This window comes from Mirounga leonina, unplaced genomic scaffold (assembly GCF_011800145.1).
Source record: "Mirounga leonina isolate KUSES-001 unplaced genomic scaffold, KU_Mleo_1.0 Mir_172, whole genome shotgun sequence".
Taxonomy (NCBI): Eukaryota; Metazoa; Chordata; class Mammalia; order Carnivora; family Phocidae; genus Mirounga; species Mirounga leonina.
Window position 1 is genome coordinate 10,475,024 of NW_023270442.1, and position 21,352 is coordinate 10,496,375.

General features: G+C 40.1%; 1 protein-coding gene across 8 annotated transcripts in view; it reads right to left on the reverse strand.

Annotated features, from left to right (window-relative positions):
• The window catches only part of GRIK1 (glutamate ionotropic receptor kainate type subunit 1), a 383,844-nt gene that overhangs the window by 245,608 nt on the left and 116,884 nt on the right, over positions 1-21,352 (reverse strand). The window lies entirely within an intron of this gene.

A 21,352-nucleotide genomic window follows, 5' to 3' on the forward strand; every position in this document is an offset into this window, starting at 1 on the left:
ATGGCTGTAGCACTGGGGAAAACAGGCTCCATGCAGGGAAGGGGCGGCGAGGAGCAATAGCTTACGCTCAATGTGTGCTGAAGGGTCAGGCCACTGTGACCAAAGGACAGTAATTGCTTTGGTTTTCCAAACGATGAATCTCATGCTAACAACTGGTTTGCAGAAGGAGGGTCATGATCTCACTAAAAATGCTATCAGATGTCTACCTGTGGAGATGATTGTTTTTAACTCTCCCATTTTACAAGTGAGGAAACTGAGGCTGATAGATGTGAAGTCCTCATTCATGATCACATGGTTGATTCGTGACAGAAATGGACTCAGGATCCCAGGGGTAGTGACTCATGCTTTTCAGTGTTACCATTTCCTCCACACCACACCCCAGTCCAGGCACTACTGTTACTCACTCCTCTAAGTGGTACTTATCTCTTTAAATTTAGCTGACCTGGTCTGAAGAGTAGAAAACTCCGTCAATTCTTTTTAGCCCGTATTGATCAGGGGCTTGAATCAGGCAGCCAAACTGAATTCAGACTTCACTAATTTGCTGAAGCCTGAAATGGAATGAACTCATATTTAGTAGTACCTAGATTCTATTGTCATTTTGCTTGACTACCGATGTGTACTAATTGGCTGTATTTTCAATAAAATTGAGATTAACTACTTTTTATAAGACTACATGAAGATACAGGGATGTGTTTTGCAACTCTTTGGTTGTGTTTGCAGTTGATTTTGATATATACACATCTACAGATATTTACAACTATACAGTTGACCCTCCAACAACATGGGTTTGAATGGCAGGGGTCCACTTATACACAGGTTTTTCCAACAAATACAGTATGTTCTGTAAGTGTGGTTTTTTTTATTAGAATTAATAGCATTTTCTCTAGCCTCGTTTATTTTAAGAATACAGCATATAATATATATAACAGATAAAATATGTGTTGACTATTTATCAGTAAGGCTTCCAGTCAACAGTAGGCTATTGGTAGTTAAATTCTGGGGGGAATTAAAAAGTATATGTGGAGTTTTGACTGCACAGGGGACTTGGTGCCCATAACCCCCACATTATTCAAGGGTTAAGTGTGCATATGTAGAAAGAGATGCAAATGCTTTTTCAGAAATAATTCTGAACTTAGAAATTATTGGTTAAAGGAAACTAATGTTCCTCCAGAAATGATAACCCAGCGGTAATTATACCCCAGACTTCTACCAACTTTATTTCACCAAGAATTTCTGTCACTTGTCTTTTTTTCCCTAGAGGTAAGGGTTCCTTCAAGTCCCACTTAATCAGTCTTTGTGAGAGAACACAAACTGTAATCAAGCAAGGCTGGGCATTGAAATCCAAAGGTGCAGGGATTCCTCCTGTATATCTTAGTATTCATTTCTCTCTGATAGAACAATGAGTAGATCCAGTCAGAAGCTGACATTTTTTCCCAGTAACACTAAAAATGACCAGGAATAATTCCCTTCAACTGCTGGCCACTTGGAAGGAACTAGGAGATGACATGAACAGCAAAAGCTGAATTTTCAACGATCTCCCAACCCAAAAGCTGGAGTCTCTCCTTTTTGTGTCTCAGCGTCATCAAGTCCTGCCGTTCCTGTTTTAGAAAATATCTTTATGACCTTTACTCATTATGTCTCTGTCATCATCTTAACTTCAGACTTTATTACTACATACCTTCAATAAGCTTGCTACTTCTGCCTTCCGATAATTGACTTGACACTTCCCCACCTCTCTTTTCCCTCTTTCTCTTTCATGTATACACGTGCATGCTGCACCCACACTCACACACAGACCGGAATGACTTATGTTTCAAAAAAATATTGCTTTCATGACTTCCCTGCTCAGCAAACTATTGTACCAAGTGAAAATCTTTTTGTTCAGCTTTCATCATCCGCCAGTCACCTTCCAACATGATTTACTGTGCATCATGCTCTCTACACTCCACAGGGGCTTCTAAGATCACCTTTGTGGTTTGGTTCAGGCTATTCACACTGCCTGGAATGCAATTTCAACCCAACATATCTATACCAATGGTAAAAATAGAGACTGTAAAACCCTTTTTCCTGTCCATCATCTGAGACCCATTTCAAGCCCTGTGTCTTCCAAGAAATGGATCTGGACCAATCTAGCCCCTACAAAGTACATATTGACTTATTTTCTCAGTTACAACTTAGAATTTGGTCCCTAATCTTCCTTTATAATGTTTTTAACGTGACTCACAAGGAGTTGCATGTTCCTTCAGGGGGTCTATATCATTTATAATGTTCAGTGTAATCTTTTAGATATGCAGGCTGCTTATTAATTGATTAACAAAGACATCAGACATATGGCACAATTTCATCACATAATGCTCTAGTTTAATTCAGACCCTAAGGCCCAATAAGATGTGGATGTTTGCCATCTAGGCCAGATGAGTGGTAACCATCCCTTTATAGACAGTGTTGCAGTCAGATGTAAGATAATGCTAGAAGAATCTAGGGCCCTGCCTTGTAAAGAAACCACAACTTTATCCTCCAGCTCTAGTCTTCTAGGTGAGATTTGGCCCATAACTTCAACTTTATTTATTTAAAAAAATGATTTTATGAAATGCATAAAGGGCATTTTGACTAGTCAGAAAATACCATAGTTATGGTTCCTGCAGGGCTAATGTATTCATCTTTCACAAACTAAATGTTAAGGCATACATCTAAGTGCCAAACTAATCAGCAATTATATGCACCTCAGAAGCAAATGAACATCTCAGAACTACAGGCTTTCCATTTCCTGGCTCCTGTCCTCAGGGCAGGATGCAGAAAATTGCCAACAAACTGTAGGATAATGCTCTGTGTTCAGTTGAGAGATTTTTCTGAGAATGGGCTGCTCTATCAGCCCTGAAGGCAATGGGGGATGTAGGCTGGTGAGAGGGATCCTGGTGGCCCTTCTTCTGGGCAGGCCCTTCAGTAGGTATCTGGCTCTACTCCAAGTATGCGTGTACTCTTGCAGAACTGTGAAGAGTGCACCAACTACCTTCCTACCTTTATGAATATGTTGTTCAGCTCTGTCCAAATCCACTCTTGGCTCACTGCCTCAAAGAATTGGTAAAATAAGAAAAAAACTTTTATCTTCCCACTAAGAAGTTCCTAGCTATGATGCTTATAATTTTCCTATACTCAGGATCTTCAACCCCTGATCCAAGCAATTGGCCCCATTTCTAGTCATAAGGATGTGCACACGATGAAGGCTGGTCCTATAGACTCATTCTCTGGAATTTTTCCTATCTGAAGTGGGTAAGAAAGAGCTCTTTCAATCATGGAATATGGGGGGTGGGGGAATAACTGATTTCAGCCATGTGTCTGGCATCATGTGGCTAAAAGCTGGTCTGGGAGGACAGTACTGATACAGAAAGGCAAATGGCTAGAAGAAGGACAAATGGTTGTGTTGGCATCAGAGACAGTAATGCCTATCATTTCAGTCTCTCCAAAGCCTGGCAGCTCAGCTCAGCTCTTCTGAATGTGGAATTTACCTCTTTATCCAATAACAACTCCCCCATATACCCATTTTCCCCTTAACCTATGTCATGCATAATCAAAGAAAACTGTCTAAAATATCAGCCAAGGCCTGTGAGAAAGTTTTTAAGCTATATTTTCATCTGAGAATAGGTGATTCTAAAGTTTTGTTATTTATCCTTTTCCAACAGCATGTCCAGTTTCTACACCGCACTGGAAAATACACTGAAGTGCTTCATGAGAAAAAAAATGCACATGTGAAGGATAGGTCTTTAATTAGACAGTAAAGTACAGTCCATTTTCAACTCTGATTCAAAAATAAAAACAGAACACAAAACGTTCCTCAGTAAGAGCAATATTCTTTGAGTGGAATGAATATAGAATCGGAATCTAATTATGAAGTCACCCAAAGATAATATCAGGATACTGAAGTGACTGTGTTGAGAGCAGTGTGTGATAGTAAGGCAAATTATTTGCCATTTAGTTGCGACTCTCTCTAAAGAAAAAAAATCCCATTTTACATTATCAATTGCTACACTAAGTTCTAAGAATATGAATGGTTCATAGTTCGAGAACTTCCCAATGCTCTCATCCTAGCATGCAAATCCCATTTTGTATGTGTAAAGATAAAGGCATCTGAGAGAAATTAATTATACAATAAGGGTATCAAAAATAATAACAGCTAAGAATTGTGTGGTATTTACTAAATACCAGGTATTATTCTAAATTTTCCACATACATAATTTTATTTTATTCTAACAGGCTTATGAGGTATTAGTATCCCCATTTTACAGGTTAGAAAAGTGAGGTGCTGAGCTAGGGAGTTTAACTTGGCCAAAATTATGCTGCTAGTAAGAGGAAGAGGCAGTGTTCAGATGCAGGGATTCTTGCTCCAGGGCCCGTGATCCTAACTGATTGTACTTCTCAAAGGCAGGCTGTTAGGTCATGGAGTAGACACCTTTAGTTGCTTACCCAGACTCTATTTCCCCCTTATTTTTTTCCCACAAGTTCCTAGATTTTATGAGGTTGTATAGTCCATGAAGTTTATGAGAAGCTCAATCTACTCCGAGCTACTGGAATGGAGCCTCGATGCAAAGGCCAGTTGGCATACACCATTCCTCCAGCGATAGCATCTAGTTCACGAGCAGTCCTGGGACCTAAGAGAACCACAGGGGCAAATCCCTACCTTGTTACAATGCTAGAACAGACCCTCGCTTTCCCAATCACACATGGTGTGGTATGTGGTTAAGAAGCCTGAAACTGCTGCAGCCACCTGACCACCATGAGGGAGCTGGTCTAGCCTGAAGCTGGCTGGTGGAAGGCAGGGAAGAGTGGCAGAAGCCTCCAGTGCCTTCGCGACGTCATTGAGCCACTGATCAAACTGACCCTGAAGTCTGACCTCCCATGAACTGCCAATGTACGAGCCAATAAATCCTCTTCCGGTGTTAAAGCCAGTTTGAGCAAACCAAATATAATATAATCCACCTGCTTTTTACATTTTGAGAACTAAGAAGAAATTAGCTGTGTTTTTCTAGTGGATAAATGACTCCGCTAGAGTGAGTGTAGTCGGAACCAGATACTTTATAGGAAGCTGCCTTAATTCAGGTCAAAAGAGCAGTCAGCAATGTATGTTTTTGCTTTTTAAATATTTGTTACTGTAGGTCAGAGATGGCAAATACATAGGGTACAAGCCCTCCCCATTATGATACCTGTAGCCACATTGCTAATCAGCCATGACACTTCTGTTGAGTGTTCCTTCTCTCCTCGTGCTTGAGGTAACATAATCAAGATATCAGAGTTTGGGGGCACCTGGGTGGCTCAGTTGGTTAAGCGACTGCCTTCGGCTCAGGTCATGATCCTGGAGTCCCGGGATCGAGTCCCGCATCGGGCTCCCTGCTCAGCGGGGAGTCTGCTTCTCCCTCTGATCCTCCTCCCTCTCATGCTCTCTGTCTCTCATTCTCTCTCAAATAAATAAATAAAATCTTAAAAAAAAAAATTCTTTAAGATATCAGAGTTTGCAAATGAAACTTGTGATCACTGATATAGGTAATAGATTAGGTAAACAACTAATGATAGGATAGGTAATCATAATTATATAGGATTAGGTAAACAACTAATGATTTTGCTACAATATAAACTTGGCAATTTTGCAAAAACAGTTCATTGTAAATCAGCATTTCTCTGTACGAACACTATTACAATTGGGACTTGCATTGTCATGTAAGAAGCAAAGGGGGTCATGGAAAATGTGACAGGAAAACACAACTCACCTATAAACCTTTATAATAATTTAAAATAGATAATAAAACCGTGTCTAGAGACTGAAAAAAAAGGCCTAAATTTGCTGTATGCATTTTTTGTAAGGCATCCCAATATAATCTGAATGACAGTTTATAAAATCATAATTTTGTCACAACATAAATTTTACATAAAATGAATCTATGATATATATATTAATTGAACTTGTAATTAACATTGATATTTTAATTTACATAGGCCTTTTTGGTGTGATTGGATGGCCCCGTTCATTTAAAAAACAACTAATGAGTCAGCCAATAACAAACCAATTATCCAATTAAATTTGAGAGCTTTTTTTTTCCTCAGTAGAAAGAGTATAGAAAGTAGGCAAATCCAGAATCATTCCTCTGATATTGCAGTAAATCTCAGATTATGTTTATGTTAATGGTTGTGGCATTTTTTTCTCACTGATAATGATTTTGAAACATTTCATCTCACCCTCTCCTATCCTGTTAAGTATAGACGTAGCTAGCTATTCCATATCATTCAAGTATCAATCCTAAGGGGTAATATCCATGTCAAAAATCACTACTCAGGAGTCTTTTAAACTATTTAGGGAACCATCCCATAGTGCTTCATTAAGTTGTTACAGAAGTGCAACATTAATTTACATGTGAGTACCTACCTTGCACTGGGTGCTATTTTAGGCATTTGGGACTTGTAACAAAGAATAGAACTCACATACTCCCTGCCCATATGGATTTAGGCTGATATTTGTTCAGTGGAATAAAAGTCAACAATAACCAACATTCATAATTATGTCTATCCTTACTCTGAATGTATTAAAGATATTATGAAAAAGATTTGCAGTTACCGTTGGATGTGATCAATGAAAACAAATGTATTTTAATACCCCAAACCATATGCCAGGTAGTCCTCGCCTTTTCTCATTGGAAGCTCTGTCTTTCCCTTTTCCATGCTGCTTGATTAAGATGCAGCACAATCCTTGCAGACTCTGGTTTTCAGGACCCGTCAGCAGGGTTTGGACATAGCAGGACAACAGCTTGTCCTCAGTAAGTATGACATCTTACTTCTGTCTCAACAGTTCAAGATGTGAATTGAGAATTCTTTTAAAAGCCCTTGCTCATGATCTGGTAATTAACTGTATTTATGGAGATCCAGTGATGTATGAAGTATTATGATAGCCTGCCAGCACAGTGTCATGTCTTTGTGGCAGCTGTGGGGTGGGAGAAAGAGATATGTAACCACATGTACAATCTTCCAGTGACAGCACAATTTTGACCTGATTCTCCTATCCTTCCAAGTAGCTGTACTTTTGGCTATGATGAACTGGGAAGGCATGGGAGGATGGTAATGCCAGAGGGAACCCTGAAGTTTAAATGTGACATTGTTCCTCTTGAGTTGTTTCTGTAGGGTCGGGCTGCTAGTGTCTCTTTCTTGCTCAGGTAATAGTTCCTTCTTTTACATAGCTAGCCAAGTGGGATATGTACTTGATCTTGGTGATGTTCTTATTCTAAGGCACAGGACCTATTTCATGGTGATGTATATATTTTTTAAAGATTTATATATCTAATTTAGAGAGATGGGAGGGGCTGAGGGAAAGGGAAAGAGAGTCCCAAGCAGACTCTGCGTTGAGCACAGAGCCCAATGTGGGGCTTGATCCCATGACCCTGAGCTCATGACCTGAGCTGAAACCAGGAGTCAAACGCTTAACCAACTGCACCACTCAGGTGCTCCAATGGAGACATATTTCTAGCCTCAGTTTTGTTTGAACTAAATTGAGCTCAAAATTTGAGTACTCTGTGAGGAAAGTAGCCAGGAATTAATTCATTCTTCCTTCCTTTCTCTCTCTCTCTTTCCTCCCTCCTTTCCTTTTTCTTACCCTTTTCTCTCTTTTTCTCTTTCACAACTGAATTAGCTATTCTTACCTTTCTATCCGTAAAGTTTAGCTTCATACAGATCTTGACACTCAGAAGGTTGATAGAGAATGTACCTTTGTTTAAGGAAATTAAAAAAGTGCATAATATATGTAAAAATGGGATTATAATTCGTAGAGTTTGTGTGTCAGACACTGGCTATGTATTCACCAATCTCATTTCCTTTTCTCTCAGGACATATAGCTAACTATATTTTCCTGCTTCTCTAAATAAGTGTCCCCATATGATTGAGTTCTAGAAAAATGTAGTATGTTCAGAAGTGGTGTACACCATTTCCAACCATGGCTACTAAGATCTTTCCACTCATGATCTATGAGCTTGGTGCAGACAAGCATGGCAATGGTGAGAGACATACAACAGTAGGAACCTGGATCTTGAAATTACCATTGGAGGAGAGGTCGATGTCAGGATCATCTGCTTTGAATGTCTGGGAGCTAGGGAAGAAAAGACTGCATTTGGCCATTAAACATTTTGGGATTTGTTATAACAGCTAAGCATAACCTTAACTGATAATTTAGTACCTTGAATTATCAAAATCTAAAGAATAAAAATAAAGGCAATAGATTGACTTTCAAGTGGAGATGTTCTCTTTTAAAATTCTTTTTTTTTTTTAATTTTATTTATTTATTTGACAGAGAGAGAAACAGCGAGAGAGGGAACACAAGCAGGGGCGAGTGGGAGAGGAGAAGCAGGCTTCCCACCGAGCAGGGAGCCCGATGCGGGGCTCGATCCCAGGACCCTGGGATCATGACCTGAGCCGAAGGCAGACGCTTAACGACTGAGCCACCCAGGCGCCCCTAAAATTGTCTTCTTAAAAATAGATTTAAAAATCTATAATTACAACAAACCATAGCAATAAAGCAGAGAATTCAAGAACCAATTTGCCGATATACACTTACTACCCAACAAAGTAAGTAGTCTGTTATTACAGAAGATCTTCATTGCTTTCCGGGACCAGGTCCAGCCACCATTTTTCTCTCATGGATTTGGAATAGGTAAGAACATTAACAGTCATTTTATTAATTTCTCAAGATGAATCTGGAACATTAGCATAGCAGTGAGTGTTTAGGTTGAGTTACAGATTCCTGATAGCCTTGTCTGTTCAAATGGGCTTCCTCCATCTGAGGGTCCAGCCAGTTTCCATGGTGATAGGCACTGGACACACCTGGGGTCTTCTCACTGAAGGGCTTGTTGCAGTTCACAAGAACTTGTGACTTTGCAAAGGGAATATGTTAGTCTTAGGATGAGAAAGGAAAGGATCACTGAGTATTCAGTATGGCCTCTTCCCCACTGGATTTCACGCTGTCCTACTAAGAATGATAGATGAGAACAAAAAAGCAGAAGAGAATGGATTCCTGTTGTCACAGACATTTCCAGAATACAGAAGGGAAGTTTTATTTTTAAGTCAGAACTGAGGTGGCTGACAAGAATTTGTGAGGCCCTGAAGAAAGCCAGAGATGGATTAATTCCACCTTCCACACTTATGGTTTTGGCTCTCAGATACAAGAGCAGAACTCATTGGTGAGTTCCAACGATCTGCTCCCACAGTGAATAGCTAGAAATGAATCAAAAGCTGGCAAGAGTTGAAAAGTGAGTGGGCATGCCTCTGGCTCACAAGCATAACATACAATTTCTGAATACATATTGGCTGGTAGCATCAGGAATGGAACTTGCCACTGTGGGCCAGCCTTATGAGAGATTTTTCTACCACCAATCTGATATGTTATTTGTATTGGGATAATTACCGGGACATTCAAAAAAAGTACCTGTAAACAGAAGATGGGTTGTTTTTATATTAGCAGATGAATAGAAGTCACATAAAGCATGGCCAGTTTCTTTTTGAAGTTCTGGTAGCATCCAATGCCAGTGTTCCTCCTTCATGCTTTGGTTCCTTCCAGACCCGCTAAAGGGAATTGTGTGCTTGTAATACATTCTGCTTATCCATAATTCCTGTTGAAAATGCATCTTTCCGATGTTCAGCTTTCAGAATTAGCCAGCCCCTGCAATGCCCCCTGCTGTTCGAAGTGAAGTTTGTAATTTTCCTCAACCCCCCCCCCCCCCCCCCCCCCCCCCCGGCCATTCTCCTGGCCCTGTAAAGTGTTGGGTGAATTAGAACAAAAATGTGAGAAAACCATTTCCTTGAAACACCAAGAAGTGAAGGATGCACCCCTTGGTTTTCACAGGGTCGACTGAAGATTGTATTTTCAATTGTGTTTCCATTGAAATAATTAGCTTTTTTCCTCCTCTCAGACCACCTTTTTCCTCAACCCCAATTTTTCTTACTGATCCTAACTTAGCAAATGTATTTTTTTTTCATTAAGTATTTCCCTTTCAATGCACTTTACGGAAGCATAATGGAAAGTGGAAGGAAACATGATGAAATGCATTGTAATTTTAATAGAATATTTAAAACCAACGATTTTGTTATAGGTAAGGCTAGCGTAATCAGATATAATTAGCTAACGCAGTTCCCATTTTCCTTCTTCAAAGTCAGTTGATCTTGTTTTGCTGTATCTTTGGGAATACAAGCACTGGACTCGTTATAAATTTGTGTGGCCCTCTTCCCTTTATTGAATCCGAGAGGGAGAAACACATAAAGTTAGCTATCTCCGGAATTTAACACAGTATCCATAAGAGAGCAGAAGGGCTTAGCGAGCAATCAAAAAGATCGAGAGGTAGCAATAAGGGACTCAAAATTCTGCCATGCTCCTTGGTTCCAGCCCCACCAACTGGAGGTGCTCATTAAACACCCATTATCATTCCTGCTGATGAGGGCACCCCACACAGCAGGAGGTACAGCCTCAGTCAACAGCAAAGGTGATATGGCAGCTGGCTGACTCTGGGAATGTGAACCCAACACCCCCCCGAAGTAATAAAATTTCTTATCAAAAGGGAAGATATCTTTAACCGGCCCTTCATTTCCCCCCTGAGACTGACAGGCAATTTCAACTGTTTATTTTTACTTAGCTCCAATGAATGGCTCTATTTCATTCAGCTTCACAATAATTTGGTGGTGCCCGCGGCTGCTGGCACCGAGTGGAACTGGAAGTGAAGGGCATCATTAGAGGCATTCCACAGCAATCTTGGTGAAATTAGATTCTTTGGAAACTAAATCAAGCCTTAGTTTCAAGGAGTGGAAGTTGGACAAGAGGAAAGTAATGTAAAATTGGTTGAATTATCCCTAGCTTTCAAGGCATTAGACAAGGTCATAAAACCAAAATTTAAACTATATTTTCACTCATGTGTGCACTCTGTAATAACTCGTTAATCAGCATATTGGTATTTACACCATGTCTGTTTACTTTTAGAGAGTACATTTTCATTAAATTGTGCAATTGTGGGTGTACAAATACAGTGCTAGTTGGTGAATTGCTTTATTCTCTTTACTTGAACTATAAGTGGATTTTAAATACAGCCTGGCAAATACTAAATGAGGCCAAAGAAAACATTTCCTTCTGCCTACCAGCCCCTCCTTTCTATTTTGAATATGTTCAATGAGATTTCCTAAATCTCAAGCATGTTCACACTTCCAGGCATTGCTCCAGCATTCCCCTCTACCCGGAATCCTCTTTTTTTTTTTGTAGCCCCACACGGCTCGCTCCCTTCCTACTTCAGGTCTCTGTTGAAAGGCCCTCCGCAAGAGATGCCTTCTGAAACAGTTCCTTTTAAAATGGTTCATCAACCTTCAGTTACTCTTTACTTCCCATCTGACTTATTTTCTACCTGTCAGTTACCTCCATGTGAAACAATATATATCATTTCAATTACTTTTTTATTTCCTACCTCTCCCAACAGAAAATAATCTCTCTGGGACTTAGCCTGTCTTATTCACAGCTATAACCCCAGCTTCTGGAATAACATGTGGCACATAGTAGGGTTCTTTATTTGGCAGATCAACGAATAAATAAGGGAAAGAGACATGGCACTGCTATAGGAAATTAAGATGACACCTATCGGATTCCCAGCCAAAGACCTTGAACTCTGTCTTCCAACCTCTTCTGCAAGAAAGCGAAGCAGTACATGAATGACAGCAATGGAAGAATATCCTTGAATCTTTTATAATTTATTTAAAAAAAAAACCCACAACCACCTTGATCTCCAATTTTGTTTTTTAAGTTTCATTGGTAATGATTTGCTTCCAGTCATGATAACAGCGTGTTCCAACATCTGTCTTAAAGGCCCCACGGTGTGAAGACAATTGTGACTAGATCAGGGTGACATATTCGTATTCTCCTCTTCTGTGAACACTTTAATTACTTTTGGATTCTCACAAATAAAATAATCAGCATCTAGCATCCGGTGCCAGCTCAGTTCTGAAGCCACTAGGAACCACACAGATGAGTGAATATGCTCCTCTGATTCTGAAGCGTGCCGGCCAGGCCAGCTAGGAAGGGATGCCCTCAGTTCCCCTAGATCTCACTGAGGGGTCTGCCCAGATCAGTGTGTGAACATTTCCAAAGGTGGGAAGCCTGCAGCAATATTTTCATTGATGTGTGACCTCTCCTTCATGCAGTTCATACTTTGTGACTGACTGCATAGACATAATGGATAGGGTTTTAAAATTCTAAGAAAAAAAATTATACACAGGGAGAGATGAGATATCCTGGGTAGAGGATACACCCCCGCGTTTTCCATGCATATGAGTTCATAGAGTGAATCCAGGACTTGGTTTACTGGGACAGGCTGATCTGTGGTTTCTCCAGGCAGCTTTCTTGGAAGCATGCAGTATTTTCTCTTCTTACATGGCACATTCGTGTAAATATTTGCATGATTGATAGATGTGTTGCCAAGATTTGGTGACAATAAGCACCATGGAGGGGCGCCTGGGTGGCTCAGTCCGTTAAGCGTCTGCCATCGGCTCAGGTCATGATCCCAAGGGTCCTGGGATCAAGTCCCGCATCAGGCTCCCTGGGGGGAGTCTACTTCTCTTTCTCTATCTGCCCCTCTCCCTGCTCGTTCTCTCTTTCTCTCTCTCAAATACATAAAATCTTTAAAAAAAAAAAAAATAAGCACCATGGAATTGCTGGTATCACCCACCTGAAGCAGGAGAAGTATTGACTTAAGAATAATTTAAGGGACTGAGGGACTACTTTTTTTTTTTTTTAAGATTTTATTTATTTAATTGACAGAGACAGAGATAGCGAGAGCAGGAACACAAGCAGCGGGAGTGGGAGAGGGAGAAGCAGGCTTCCCCTTGAGGAGGGAGCCTGATGTGGGACTCGATCCCAGGACCCTGGGATCAGGACCTGAGCCGAAGGCAGACGCTTAACGACTGAGCCACCCAGGCGCCCTAGACTGAGGGACTACTAAACAGTGTGAAGCAGAGCCCCAAGAATTAATTCTTGCCATAAGAGGGGCATTATGCACTTTAACTAACGTGTCATTTCACTTATATCTTTGCACCATCAGAATTTAAGTTAAATCACTGCCTGAATAGGTGGGTCCTCTCAGCTAAAGAGCAGAAGAGTGTACAGAGTCTGAGAAATATCTGGAAAAATCCAGTCATCATCACAGTGGGTGATAAGACACTTGTGTGTTTTGTCGAGGAACTAGGTTTTATACATATTTTTGGGTCCATATAGAAAATTCAACATCTATATCCAGTATTGCTTAGTATTATAGACATTGCAATAAATATGGGTGTGTGGCATTGAACAATTATGGGGTGGGTCCTAAAGAGCTGTGTCTAAAGAATGGAACAGTCAATGTAGTCTGTATATTAATATATCCCATCTATTGCAAGCTAATAATTCCTTCCTGGAGCACAAAGCTTATGATTTAGGTATCTGTTTAATATTATTTGATTTCTTCTCCTCACACAATACTGTAATGAGAGCCAGACTCCCGTCAATACTGATTCTAAATGAAGAAGCTGAAACCCAGAGAAGTGGCTTCCCTATCCATTACATAGTAAGCATTGAGATCACAGGTTAGAGCCTGAGACTTAATACATAAATGGGTGATGTCACAGGAAAGATGCTGACAAGTTTCTACCTGGGTCTGTGGTGTACTTTTTTGATACACCTATTAATAGAAAACAAAGTAGTTAACACGAATCCCTTAGTCATGGGGAAAATTTTCTAGTCCCACATACTAATATATAAGGGGGTACTCCATATAAATGGGGGAAAATCTACTTTTGATCCACTGATTAAGGAACAAGGAGTGCTAGGGTCAAAATGCATTTGCTAAGTGGTATTTTTTTTTCCCATTCTGGGCAGCATACTGATTTCTGGTTTCCTCACTTCTTTAACTAAGGAGAAGGAGTCTGGAAGCATTCTCTTTCCCTCATTTGCTTGCAGCAGTTTGTGGTCCCTTTGTGATAAAGGAGGGACAGGCAAATGCAGTCCCTGTTTTTTTCCTTATTTACTCTATGCAATGTTTTATGTAACTGAGATGCTCCTCTCATTCTGATTTGGGGATGCTGGGTGTTGGGACTGCCCACATATGGATGCGAGATGTCCTACCAGGCTCCCGTGAGCCAGGAGTTCACAGAGGCCGCTGCACCGTTAAGAGTCTAATTGGCAGAGCCGTGGATCACAGGATGCCCAAAGTTTACCAAGAGGAGATAAAGATGTCAGAGAGGACCCCTGAAGAGACACATCAAAAACTTCTCCCTTCTGCCTCTCTCGATAATGATTCCAAGTGTGTATTGCAGGTTGTGTGTTGTTATGGTGACAGGAGGTGGAATAACTTGGTAGGTAAAGGAAGGAAATTGGTTGGACAGGAGTGCATCTCTGAAATCTTTGTATGTGAGATAGGTCTGGAATATTATATACCCTGTGGGATGTCTAGTTGGGCTGCAGGATATAGGATGAGTGTGGGCATTTTGAGGGTAATAAAGCGTTCCAATTTTTTGGTCAAGGCAATAGTGCATGGCGCCTAAGAGCGTCAAGTCTAACAGCAGAATTTCTTTTTTTTTTTTAATTTTTATTTATTTATTCATGAGAGACAGAGAGAGAGAGAGGCAGAGGGAGAAGCAGGCTCCCAAGGAGCAGAGAGCCCGATGCGGTACTCGATCCCAGGACCCTGGGATCATGACCTGAGCCGAAGGCAGACGCTTAACCATCTGAGCCACCCAGGCGCCCTAACAGCAGAATTTCTTGTTTCAAAGCGAGTCTCCACTACTTAACCACTGTGCCATGTTAGCTTAGTTACTTTAATTCTCTGGATCTGTAAAATGGGGATAAGGATAATATCCATTTTGTAAGCACGCTTTGAGGATTAAATGCATTAATGCACGGAACGCGTATCTTCACCGTAATAAGTAATTGATTCATTTTGATTGTCATGATTATCCCACGTTTTCACAGGAGGTAGTACAGTGCATGGGTATCATGAAAGCTCTGGAGTTGACTATCTGAGTTCCAGTTCTTGTTCATTCCCTTCCCAACTGTGTGGCTTTGGCCACTTAACCTCTCCACACCTCAACTTTCTCATCTGTAAAATGAAGATATTTATAGGAGATATTTCATAACGTACTTTTAGAATAAATAGGAATAAATTAAGTGCTCAGTTGATGTGAGCTGTTATTATTATTTAAGGAAGTTATGATCAGTGAGGTGGCAGGAAACCAGGGATGGGGGTGGGATAGTGGTACCACTGTAATATGGTATAATATGATTCAGAGTTCTGCCTGCAGCATCATTTTTCTTCTGTAATAAGAGTTCCCGCTGACTAAAGAAATGTGATCTATGAATTTTCCCTTCTCCTCTTAACAACTATGATAAAAAGAGTATGTGTAAAAAGTGGATGTATAAAAAGAATGTCCTCATCACTACATCATAGGCAGTGTTGGATGATGATTATTGCTATTAGAACAATTAAAAATACCCAACAATTATCGCTGGCCAGTATTTATAGAATGGAAATAATACATATTAAAATTGATTAAAATACAATGTCTCTTAGCTCATAATTAACACCAAAATTGAAAAGAAATTTGAATTTTATGACTCCATGGTTATCACCTAATAATAGTAATCTATATGTGTATTGTTCCCAACTACTCGCTGCCTCCTAAGAGGCAGAGCCCATTTTCCTCTCTTGATGACTTTGAGTTTGGCCATCTGTCTTTTTTGATTAATGGAAAATAGATGGAAGTAATAATAGGCAGGTATACTTTGGAGATATTGTGGGTTCAGTTCCAGACCGTAGCAATAAAGCGAATGTTGCAATAAAGTACTTTATTGCTAAAAATGTTAACCATCATCTGAGGTTTCAGTCAGTCATAGTCAAAGAGCAGAGGTCATCATAACCAATATAATAATAATAATAATAATAATAATAATAATAATAATAAAGTTTGAAATATTTACAGAATTACCAAAATGTAACACAGAGACAAGTGAACACATGCTATTGGAAAATGGCACCTATAGACTTGCTCTTTGCGGGGATGCCACAAACCTTCAATTTGTAAAAACAAAACAAAACAAAACAAAACCAAAAAACCACAATCTGTGAATCGCAATAAAATGCAATAAAATGAGATATGTCGGTAGTATAACTTTTATATGCACTGGGAAACCAAAACGTTCATTTGACTCACTTCATTGCAATATTCACTTTATAACAGGGGCCTGCAACTGAATCCACAGTATCTCTGAGCTATTCCCGTACTGGTTCTAAACAAATGCATTAGGAATCATCTGGGATTCTTGCCACTGTCTTGAGTTTCTGCCCTCCATCACGCCAACATTTCCTAGAGAAGTCACATACAGCCCAGTTGAGCCAAGCCAACTGAACCTGGCAAAATTACAGCAGACCTGTAGCTGTCTACAGGACATGAAATGGAACATGAAAATGGAACAATAAATTAAATGTTTACTTTGTAACTCACTGAGATTTAAGAGTTGTTTGTTGCTGCAGCAGGAGCTGAATAATAAATATAGAACCATTTATAGAGGACTTGCTATATGCCCAATGTTTAGGTAAGCATTAAACATTCTCTCTCATTTTATCTTCTCCTTATCTCTGTAAGCCAGACATTATTATTCCTACTTAGCAGATGCAAAACAGAGTAAATGTTGAATAATTTGCTATACAACTTATCATGAACCAAGATGAGATTCAACTCAGGACCATCTAACTCCAAAGACTGAAGTCTTAGACACTTAGAGGAGTATACTGCATCGTAAGGACGGAAACTATTAGAAAAAATCCTCTCTCTATAAAATGGATGGTATTAAAGGTGAAACATGTCCAAATCCCAGCCATTCCATACAGTTCAACCTAAGAATTCTCTATATATGTATATATCTCCATGAGAAACAATGCACACAATATTTTCTGAACATACCCAAAGTAAATAATAAATATTGAGAAACAATCAACATTTTCCAGGACAAAACCTTTTATGAAACTAGATTTACTTAAGTGATTCAGATACAACCCAAACCACACTGAATTATACTCAAAGGATTCGAATTCTCACGGAGGAAAGAAGCTGGATTTTAGTCTAATTGTTTTAGATTCTTAGCACAGTCTCCGTGGCTCTTTCTGTATAAACCTTGGCCTTAGGAAAGACCCCTGGGCCTCCTGGACTTTCTCTCCCTGGCTCAGCTTTGAGGATTTCTCTCCATTTGAGAAATGAATAATTCAGAATTAGAAACTACATGGGTCCCTCCCAACTTGGTCATATCCTCATTATGGGAAAAGCCATTCCAGAAGGCAAACAGATTTTCATAATTGTTATTTAATGGGTATTGCCTGCTCCAGGGATTTCTTTCCCAGTATCTATTTGTAATTCAAAGGTCAGCATAACACGACTGGCATATACAAGGATTCTAAGAGATTTGTTCCTCCTGATTGAAATTCAGATACAGTGCGCAGTAGATTAGTCTAGGAGCCTCTTATGTGGTACAGGTCGCAGTTAGGATGAATCTGACCTCGTCTTAATTCTGGGTCTTCACCAGTCACCCAGAAAACTGACCTATGAATGTGAAATATGCCCGGGAGCATCTCACTAGCCCGGCGTAAGGGCGAGGTCACTAAGCACGAAGGCTTTGCGCTCTCCCGTGGTCATTATCCTTCCGCTTGACTGGCCCTAACATCACCTAAATGGGTTTCTCCTTAAGGTAGTTTAAGCAGGAAAAGGTGGCCCCAGAGAGTAATTTAGGCATCATGTGTGTACATAGTTGCAGGATTTATATGGCAAGCTACACCTAAATTAGTAATGACAGTCTCACTTCAAGATATTATATATTGAAATATTATTCAACAAGAAAGCTATTTTCCAAGTAGGCATGGATGATGATTACTTATTAGGTTAAAATTCATCCCTTCTTCCCATCTCATCACCACTTCCATTTCGAATGAGCTTGAAGCTCTCACATGCTGCAGGTTGTGTATAAAGACTGGCTGCTTGGACCCACTTGTGGCTTGAGCTCCAGGGGAGGAAAATACTCCCGTAAGGGTCACTGTATTTATGGTAGATACTTGTTTACTTCAAAAACAGAGCCAAATTAAAAATCAGAAAGGACAAATTCTGGGGCTGCCAACGAGCTTTTTGTGTTTGTATACGTGTGTGTGTGAGAGTTTTCTTTTTCTTCTGTTTTTAGTTTATAGGATGGTATTTGGAGTTCACTGTTGAGGTTATTTCCAATCAAATTGCATTCAACCCTGGAACAATGTATAGGTTGTCAGCATGGATGTTAGTGCATTATGAGCAACACATTCTCTAGGTTTAAATGGAGGATATAAAACTAACGTCTGTAAGGTCAACATCATTTATCTTCCCCCAGAGAAAATCTGGCAGTATCTTTGAGGATCGAGACTTGAAGGGAACAGCCAATAGTACTTGAAATAAAAGCCTGGAGAAGAAGTAAAGCTTTTGAAGCTAGGAAGCAAGGTCAAGGGATCCAGTTTCTTTATGAGACCAGACACCAATGACAAGGACAACCTTCTAACACCCTCCTACCCACTAGACCTTCACCTTATCAAGTTGTCAGCTGCTGATTTTTACCAAATAGTAGCTTATGCATTGAGGCTGGGATGAGCCCGAAATAGAGACCAGGCACTTTTTTTTTTTTTTTTAATATTAGATACACAAGACTGAAAATGATGTGGCTAAAGAAAGTTGTCTTTTTCTTGAGTTTTCTTTAAAGCCGAAACCAGCCGCAAGTTGCCAGGCAGAGTGCTCATCACATGAAAGATGCTGATGTGGGGTTTTCAGCACACCATCCCAGATACAGAGAAGAACACTGGCTGCATAGAAATCAGTGGCACACTCGTGTGGGGCTCTGTGGGGGCCACTGCATTTATTATTCAGCTAGTTCTTGAAAAGTTGCCTAAACTCACTGTTTCCAATCTTTTGTTTCTTGTTCTCACTTCCCATCCAAAAAGATCTTCACCTCTGTCATTTCACTCTACGCTGCTTTTATTGTGGCATCCATCATAGTCAATCCAATGGTTCTTTCTCAGTATGGATCTTTCTGGATCTATCAGCAGCATCTAATGTTCTAGTTTTTGTAATGATAATGAAGAATGGAGTGGAAGCCTGAGAAAAAAAGTTTCCTTTGAGAAATTCTAATTAGAATCCCCTTTCTGGGGAAAATAGAAAAGATAGGCTTCCATAGTCAATGGTGGGATGGAGAGGAAAGAAGACCTGACACAGAAACCATGGGCATGTGACGCCATGTGGCTGAGTGATGCCCGTAGGAAAATTACTGCAAGACTTCAATGAGTGTTGTTATGTTAGTGTACCTCCTTTACTTGTCAGAAAATGACGGACTCTGTGGGCTATAGTCCTCCCTCTAATGCCAATTAAAGCTGTGAACATATTTTTTAAAAGATTCATTTACTTATTTGAGAGAGAAAGAAAGAGTGACTGGGCAGGGGGAGGAGCAGAGGGAGAGAGAGAGAGAGAATCTCCAGTAGACTCAGCGCTGAGCGCAGAGCCCACTGAGGGGCTCGATCTCATGACTCTGAGATCATGACCTGAGCCGAAACCAAGAGTTGGAGGCTCAACCGACTGAGCCACCCAAGTGCCCCCAAAGCTATAAACATTTTAGAGTGGGGGGAGAATAATAGGTAAGATCATTAAATGTTTATTATCTCCAAAGCATGGATTTAAGGGAATTACAGGCATTGATTTACACCCAGGCAATCAAGATTCTTATCATGATTTTATAGATGACAAGCTGAGGTCCTGAGAGGTCTAAAAGTTTATCCACCTAGTAAGTGAATGTGCCAGGATTATGTGTGCAAATAATCGTTCCTTTGCTGTATTGGCCACTGTGCTTTATTGGAAACATACCAGGCACTTTCCTAAGTGCTTCAATTGTGCCAACCTAACCCTCACAACAACCCTATAAGGTATATATATCATTATATTTCCCATTTTACAAACAAAGAAACTGAGGGATAAATGATTTTCCCCAGTTCTCATAGCTAGTTAGTGCAGAGCTAGGTAGAAACCGAGGTATATCCTATTTTAGTACTGCCTTGCATGTATATAACTTATAAACTAAAAACCATACAGATATTGGGCTCTTTTTTGGTGGGGGCTCTCTTTTTATACTAACAGGGCTGGTAATTAAAAAATTTTGAGTCTATCTGGGGCGCCTGGGTGGCTCAGATGGTTAAGCGTCTGCCTTTAGCTCAGGTCATGATCCCAGGGTCCTGGGATTGAGCCTGGTGTTCGGCTCCAGCCTCATGTTGGGGCTCCCTGCTCAACGGGGAGTCTGCTTCTCCCTCTCCCTCTGCTGCTTCTCCCTGCTCATTCTCTCTCTCTCTCTCTAGCTTGCTCTCTCTCTTTCGTCAATAAATAAAATCTGAAAAAAAATTTGAGTCTATTTTAGAAACTTGAACCCACTGATCTCGAGCAGGGATCAGGAAACTTTTTCTGTAAATGGTCATATAGTAAAATTGTAAGGTTTGTGTGCCATATAGTCTCCATTCCAGCTGCTCAGCTCTGCTAAGGCAGCCATGGATGATATATACACAAATGGGCATGGCAATGTTTCATTAAAACTTCGTTTACAAAAACTGGTGGCAGACTGGATTTAGCCCATGGGCCATAGTTTCCAGACCCCTGAATAATTTGTTTAAAGAGAAGTGTCCCTAGCATTTTTATGACTATTGCAGAGAATGCTATTTGATCCCATCATACCTATCATCATCATTTGTTTTTTTTTTTTTTTTTGAAAGTAGAATCTGTATTTTTTTTTAGCGGGACATATGGCTGTCCAGAACAGAAGTCACTCCATCCCTCATCTTTGACCCTGTGACAAGTTCTGGCCAATGGGAAGTAAGCAAATGTGATCTACTCATCTTCCAGGAAATATATGCAGAAGGAGAGATTCTCTTCTTTCTCATGGGCTAGTATTTGGATGGAGTATATGGAGTTCCAGCAGTTATTTTGGCACAGGGGATCACCTTCAGGATGAAACTATACACAATAGAACAGAAAGATAAAAGAAGCTGAAGTTCTCCAAACCTTGGGGCAACAAGGCATCCTGTACCCTGACTTCCTCTACATGAAAGAAACAAGCCTCTTTCTTGATTAAACTTGCTATTTCGGTTTTCAATCACACTAAGCCTACTCTAATTCTACATGATGCAATGATCATGTATCTTTAACTATATCAGGAAGGTACACTTGTTCCACAGTACTAAGGAAATGACAGGATGGAAAGGTGACTTGACATAAGGAAAGAGAACTT